At 39.8% G+C, this 7,974-nt stretch overlaps 1 non-coding gene across 1 annotated transcript; it reads right to left on the reverse strand.

The window, feature by feature from the left end:
• Positions 1 to 6,225: 6,225 nt before the first annotated feature.
• Positions 6,226 to 6,297, reverse strand: trnad-guc (transfer RNA aspartic acid (anticodon GUC)). The gene has a single exon. It is a non-coding gene; the product is annotated as a tRNA-Asp (tRNA).
• Positions 6,298 to 7,974: the final 1,677 nt, after the last annotated feature.

Genomic DNA, 7,974 nt, shown 5'->3' on the forward strand with positions numbered 1-7,974 from the left:
GGCAGACACCGGTATTGATGTGTTGTGTACAATAACATGTGATTTCTGCAGTGACATTTATATTCATAATCATATCCTGCCTCCTGCATGATTGTCAGGCTTTTGTTTCTGGACTTCAGAATCCATCTCAGCTCTACAAAGCTTGAGAGCCTCTTTCAGCTCATTGGCTTTCATCCTGACTGCAGCTGCGTTTAACAAACTTACCCAAAAACAAAAACTGGTTCACTGAAAATGTTAGAGACCAGGCGGTGAAGACAGATCTCAAGTAGCTGCAGATAGCTTCTTCAGGAGCTGGTGCAGACAGAGGGAGATGAATATTTCACTTTTAATCACCAGCTGACCCAATTCAAACGCCATCTTTAAAAGGTCTATTAAATGTTTACAAGGTTGTTCCACTGCCCCATGGTATCACCCTCCAAATCACTGCTGCTTTAAACATTCAAACTGGAAGAAATCATCTCAAATATGAAACAGATACCAAACACTTCAACAACGACAAGAATGCAGTGCAGCCATAGTCATGCAGCATTAGTAGTAAAGGGTATAACTCTTTCCTTTTGTTAATGGAAAAAACTCACCAACACTCACTCATTGATGTCTGCTGCCGTTATTGCTGTTGTGCATCTCTGATGTGATTTCCATGGATAAACCAAAGATAATTGCAGCAAATTGAGACATATTCTCCAGGAGATGGAAACAGGAGTACGTAAGTGTACGACAAGTCCATTTTACCTAATGTACACTTCATCACAAAACAACTCCTGGAATGCATGAAAGATCTCAGGCTGATGATAGTGTAACAGTATCCGACGAGGGATTTTTCCTTAACCTTTCAGATACAAACACGCTCCTACAATTAGACCATCTGACCACATCCGCTGGAGGGGTGTTGATGTCTAGCTCACATCCTTGGAAAGAGTGCAAGTGATGCATCACTTGGTCAGGACTGAGTCTTCCCGCTGGAATTCCAGTAGCTGTGCCACATGCAGGTCATCCTATTGCAATCATCTTGTGGTTGTCCAACTTCACCAGGACATATCCTGCCCCATCCACAACCAAAGTGCTGTTACGTCCACGAGAACTCGCAGTGTGCCCGTCGAGTCAGGCTGAGGTCAGCCAGGGAGAAAGATTAAATTAGATTAAATAATAATTAAATATAACCAAATGAACACAGCACCAATAAATACTGCCACATTTTCTTGTTACTTGGTCGAATGAGTAAGTCACTTGAGCTGCACTGAACTATGGAATATGGAGTTTTTCCTGCAGCCCCCTAGTAAAATGCCTGTAAAAAAACATGTGAGATTGCTAACACGTGACAGATGCGAAACTGAAAAAAAAACAAACAAACAAATATATCAGGATGAGAAAGAATACACCTAGGAGACACAGACGAAGATGTCAACTTGGAGAGACATTGAGATTTTCACGATAAGGGCAGATGTCAGTGTTTATGTGTTGTAAACAAAAACACGTGATCTCCCCAGTGGAATTCAAATGCCATGTCCTTCCTATTGCACGATCTACCTAATAGCCATCTCTCGCCTGAGTATTCCTGACATGTTCCTGTTGTTATGAACATGTCTGACTCATAGACAATGTCATGCATGTTTTTCACAGGTTCCACAGGCAAGGAGATTTTATTTATAAAACTCTTGAAACTATTTTCAAGCTAAACTAAAGATAGGACAGAGTGATATATAAATGGGATACAAATTATTAAACAGGCAAAAGATATAAAGAGGATACATCTGTATCAAGATAAAAAAACAAGTTGGTAAAAGTTATACAAATAAAATAGATAGAACACTGTAAAAATAATAAGATAAGAATAGATTGAAATAAATGATGGTAAGGCCTTAACAATAGAATGGTTAAAGGCACTTAAACCTGGTTCTAAAATTGCAATGGATGGAGCCATTCTTAAGATCATCAGGCAACTGCCTGATGCAAAAGGCCAGCCTCTTGAAATCAGCTTGCGGTTATCCAGTACCGTCAGCATATATTCTGCTTCCTCCACAACCAGAGCGCTGTTATGTCCATGAGAACTGGCAGGGAGCCCTCGCCCAGTTCTCATAGACTTTTGAGCGGAGTAGGACACCAGCTCGAGGCAGGCTAAGTTCAGCCGGAGGCCTGAACCTGAGCTGTGTTCACATCACTGGCCGGGAGGGGGATAGTATGTCCTGCGTTGCTCCTTGATGTCTCATGTTGTGCTTGTGGAGATCATCAGATAGGCCGAGAGACACAGTGTACTGTACATTCAGAGTCCTTAACAGATTTATTCTTCAGCCCCTGGCAGGGTCTGTTCCCCATTAGAAACATGTTACAGTTTCTGGAACATGCTCCACCAGGTTGGAATTTTGAGTATGTACAAAGCAACAGTCATGTAACGGCTTCAAATGTGAGGAGAGGATGTGAGTAAACTGATGGTTAGATGACACTATCAAGCAACATCCTGGACAGGGAGGTTTTCAGCGATGACTGTATTGGGTCACAAGGTGGAAGAGGAAGAACATTCAGTGTTCCGCGTGAGATACACATGAGACCTCGGCTGAATAGCTGCTCAGTTCTATTTCTGAGGCTGGAAAATAATATATGGTCGTTGCATGACAACTGTGGGAGGGGAGGGTGACCTCCACTGAAACTATCCGTTGTTGGGCGTCTTCCAATCTGATCGAATGATTACTTCCTGTTCTTCTTTATGCCTACTTGGACGTCCACTGGGAATCCATGTGTCACTCCAGTTTGGTTTCTAAAGGTCTTATCTGTGTGTTCAGTAAATAACATTCCACAGTTGAAGCAAGAAAAAAAAATTCTCTTTGTAGCTCACACTTTTTTTTGTCCATTTAAAAATATAAAATGTATGAAATGCGTCAGCTCAAGAGAAGAGACTGACAGAAAGCCATGCCTTTCATTTCGTATGGAAGAACTGATAATGCCAATAACAATAGTACGTGTTATGATTTCTGAGAGTGTATTGGCAGCCTTTCATCAGCTTTAGATACAAGTATGTGTGGTTTCATTTCCAGCAGCACGAATGTGCTTCGTAACATCTGGTGAGATTATCTCCAAATGCTCTGTTCATTAGAGGCGTTGGAGAATTCCAGCTGCTGTTTCTGACTTAGAAGCACTTTGATTGAGTTGATCGCATTCATAGTTCTCATGGAAGTGGTAAATTGTGTTATTTGAAATTAGAGACGCGTTCTTGGGGATTTCTCAGGCACTGCTGCTCATTTTTGTGGCACGCATCCCTCAGTAAAGTATAAGATTGGTTCCAAAACAGCGCTGTGCACGGAACGGCAGAAAGGAGGATTTGAGCCAGGATTTTTTAAGATACCCAGGGACCATCTGCTTTTTTACCCCAGCAGCTTTCATTTGAGAATTTCACTCTTTTAAATAGTGATTTCAATTTAGTGTGCAGATATGATCTCTCCTGATTAGAGCTGAATGATCTGTCTTTTGCTTTTATTTTATTTTTCAGATGATATAAAAACCTGTGATAGTTGGAAATACATCATGTCGACATGTGGGAAATGGTACAATTCTAACCTCTGATGAAGAACACCCACGGCTCTTTTTTTCTCTCCATTCAGTTCAAATAAGTAAATTAGCTTTGCTTAAGCATATTTTCAAATGCATATCAATGAGTCTCTATAATGTTATATTTCTAGTTGGATTTTGTGGATCTAGCTATGGTTAGCTAGCCAGAGAAGAAGGTAGCCAGCTAACAGCTAGTTAGTCTCGTACATATTTCTCTTCGTCACTAGTAAAGGATTGTAAAATAAAACGTGCAAGCATCAGATGTGCAAAAACAGCTATTCGAAATGAATGGTAGGTGCTCCGTAGTGAATACATACCGTTTGGGTCATTTTTTACCCATATGTGTAAAAGTGATGTAGAAATACAAAGTTTACGTTTTTTTATAAAGGAAAAAAAGGAAAAAGGAAAACAATGATTTGTGGTAATCAAAAAACAACATATTTTATGAATACTAAGAATATTAAATGATAAAATATATTTATTTCAAACATAAAGCAAAGAAACACTCATGCATGAAATAACACAGCGTGGTCCAGCGCCACATGACAGACTTTATCCTTCCGCGATGCACCAAACACACGCAAAACGGAGGTCTCGAGATCACAAGTGCCGAGCACCCTCGTCATTTTTATTTTAGCTCTGCTTTGGTTTCAACCACCAGTCGGCCGTTGCTGTTTAGCATCTTCATTCTCAGCTACATTCTCCATCTAGAAGTTATTTTTTTGTGTGTTTGCGTTGTCTTTTTAGACTGGTAGTGTGTAGTGTTCTGCTGTGACTGGAAACGATGTTGACTCATGAAAACGTTTAAGGTGTTCACTGTAAATAAGTCTATAATTTTCTCTTGTTTTATAACTATGGGACAACCCTTTAACATAACATATACATTTGATTCATTGCCACTATTAAAATATTGATGAGGACAACTTTAATTTCAATGCACAGAGAAGGTGTAAATAAAACAAATCGTAATTCTCGAAAATACAAGCAGTATTTATTCAAACAATTAAACGTAAATTAAACCTATGCGCTGACAAGGGTGTGTAAAGCAACTTCTCAACTCACTCCTGCCATGAGTGTAACATAAGGCTGACACTGTAGTTTAAAAGCTGACGTTCGTAACACGGCGTCGACCTGTCCAAACCTGTCTACAGAAGGGAAAAACACAGCCGTTTAAACTGCGTTTTAACTTGATACCTCTTCGGTTACTGTCGGTCTGACCAGATAAAGTTCACACATCTGCATTTCTTTACTCAAACACAGAAATTAGCTCAGAAAGGATTGTGCAGTGGCCTGTAATAATGGCCTCTCCCCCAGAAACCCTGGCCTGTGTCAAAGGCAGAGGGAGATGCTGCGGGGGCTAGACAAAATACCAGAGATACCTCAGGCTTGATTGTGTTCAGAGCCACCGGGCGTGTACAGACACCAAGCGTGTGCGGTGAAACTGAGCACATGCAAAACAACTGAGGCACCAAGGGGACACAAAAGAGCTGATCGTGTGAAGGAATATGTTGATTGGAAGCTTACAGCTAAATTAGTACTGAATTAACTGACAAATGCATCTTTTATTTATATTTCCAGTTAACAAATGATAAATTTACTGAGGTTATGAATTATTTGTGCATGAATGCATCCAAAGGTCTGGATTTTGTGCTTAGTGAAAGGGAGATTCCCCCAAATTCAGAAGTAAACCTTCATTGAAGGGTGGGACATGTACCAAGGAAGAACCCAGTATCCTCATTTGGAACAAATTTGATTAAGGGAGAGGCTACAGGATAGTTTCTTTCACTTTCTTTAACATGGCAAGATTTCGACATTTTGTGAACTTCTCAAGAAATAACAAGCTCAAGTCTTGAGTTTTAATTCTTATGAACGGATGAAATTTGTTGCAGATGCAGACAGTTATTTAGTATTTGTGAATTCTAAGAGGTTGATGTTTATTCAGTCACTGTATTGTAGAAATAGAGATAGGAAGCTGTAACAACTACAAATTTGGATAAGATAATGAGAATATGACATTGATGTATTTATGATTATGAAAATGTCCTTCTCCATGGTATAATTCAATTTTCTGACGTACACTCCGAGATTCCTTATTGTTTAGGTATTTATTAATTAATATAATTAATTAATTAATGTTTTTCATCTAGCCTCATCACATTTTACCCTTTTTTTGGTTGACGAATTAAATAAACTAATGATATTTCCATGAGCCTCATTTTAAATGCTTTTCTGCTGATCAGGAAACATTTACCTGATAACATGCTACACTTCAACACAGTAGCTCACAAGCAACATGGACAACTTTACACCTGCTAAACATCCACAGGTTTTGTTTGTCTGTGTGACAGCATTTAGCTACAAGGAAGAATCCAACGGGGGGGCATCCTTCTCATGCCAACTCATCACAGGATTCATTGTGCAGCAGTGTCAGAGCTAACTATCTGTGTGGTTTACCTGCAGAAAGCGCAGTCGCTCAAAGTGGCTAATGATGCAACGGTAAGAGCAGGAGAAGCTGGTGATGCAAACAGGAAATCCCCCGTAGACCAGATCGTCTCATTTTGGTTTGGCCCTTGAGGGCTATGCCGCCTGCTTTGATGATAATTCTTGAATATTTTTTGTCTGATTCTTTCTAGAGTTTATGACGCAGGTATTTAAACACAACTAATAATTGAAAAAAAAAATTTCCTCCCCGTCGGGGAATTGAACCCCGGTCTCCCGCGTGACAGGCGGGGATACTATCCACTATACTAACGAGGAGTTGTATACGTTTCGCAACCATTGCGTAATTATACACACTGACTGTAATTTTCCTTGTCTTGATCTTTGTTTTCCTGTGGACTTTAACCATACATGCAAAAGAGATACAGATACACAGATACAGTCCCTCCTGGATATCGGAAGCTTGACATTCATTATTGTTCAGTTATTTCCCGTTTCTGATCAGCTCCAACGGAGCGGCTGACACACACGCACCCTCTCTCTCTCTCTCTCTCTCTCTCTCTCTCCCTCTCCCTAATAACCATTAACAATGTAGTCAGGTTCAATTCACCTATAATGAGAGGTAATAGTATAATAAGGACATGAAAAATGTGTGATTGAACCAGGACAAAATGCCCATTTACTTTTTCACAACTAGTCAAGAGGTCACTCCAAAAACAACTTTTGTCGGTGACCTTTCACAATAAAGGTCCCAAACAGATACACTGCTCATGACAGGAAACACAAATTCACTGACTAATATTCCATAATAAGGCAACTAAATAAAATAGTTAACATAAATCACTTTTAAATGGCCAAATGTTACATTATAAAAACTAACTGGGTATTGTTGATGATAATAATAAATATTTCTGTTCATTAGCTATATTATTGGCTATTTATTAGCTGTATATTGCTTGTTGTGTGTCTGTTTCCTTCTGTAGTATGAATAATTGTGAAAATCGTGAAACCACCAATAATCCTGGCACCGGAATTTCATATTGGCCGCATAGACCACATAGCATTAAAGCACCAAATCCATTATGCTTGGCTTCATCTTTGGCAGGAAACCGTACTTCTGTTTATAAGATTTGTTGCTCCTCCCACCAACTCAAAGGCTAAAACAGTGCATATATCTCTGTAAACCATAATGGTTGCATGTAAAGCTTCAGGCATGAACTCTTTAAAAAATAAGTTAAGATAAAGGATACAGGGAGAGTAAATCATCCTTAGCTATTAAAGAGGGGTTGGGTTTGGATTATAAATACACTTGCCAACTACAACTAGAATATAATCTTATCTTTGAGGCGTGTGTAATATACTTACTTTACTGTGAACGGTGACGATTTAGGAGGCTTTTATGATGTAGTCTGTAAAATGCATGTAAGGTTATTGTAAGGGATGGGGCTTTGTAGAAGCTGTTGTTTTCTTTCTCGGTCACCACCGATATCCATCATACGTTTTATTTTACTACAAAATAATGGATATAATCTTCTAACCTTTCAATCTACCAGGTCAGACAGAAACACTTTTTCTTACATGATACCATCTGCCTCTATTCCTTGGCCATCATTAATCTTCTTGGTAGTCATTCCTCAATCCACTCTATTTTACTTGAGCTTAGTGTAAAGCAATCTCCCAACACTCCCAGTCAGCAGGGTCAAAGAGAAATGGTCATTTAGCTTTCTTCTGTGTCATAATGAGTGGCCGCATATTTCCTACACTGCACTGTAAATGGTGTCTATGCCGGATGGTAGCTGGGTCATACAGAGGCTGAGGGCAGTGGAATACACCAGGGCTGTCTGGATATCCTTATTCCCCCAAAGGACGGATCAAACGGTTATCGACACCTCTCCCATGTGGTATGCATTTGACATGGGCGAAGGGGTGGGGGTGCAGGCTCGGAATATAGGTCCCCTCCACCGTCGCAGAAAAGGGGCTAAATCATGTAGGGCA

The sequence above is a fragment of the Pleuronectes platessa genome, chromosome 12 (assembly GCF_947347685.1).
Source record: "Pleuronectes platessa chromosome 12, fPlePla1.1, whole genome shotgun sequence".
Taxonomy (NCBI): domain Eukaryota; kingdom Metazoa; phylum Chordata; class Actinopteri; order Pleuronectiformes; family Pleuronectidae; genus Pleuronectes; species Pleuronectes platessa.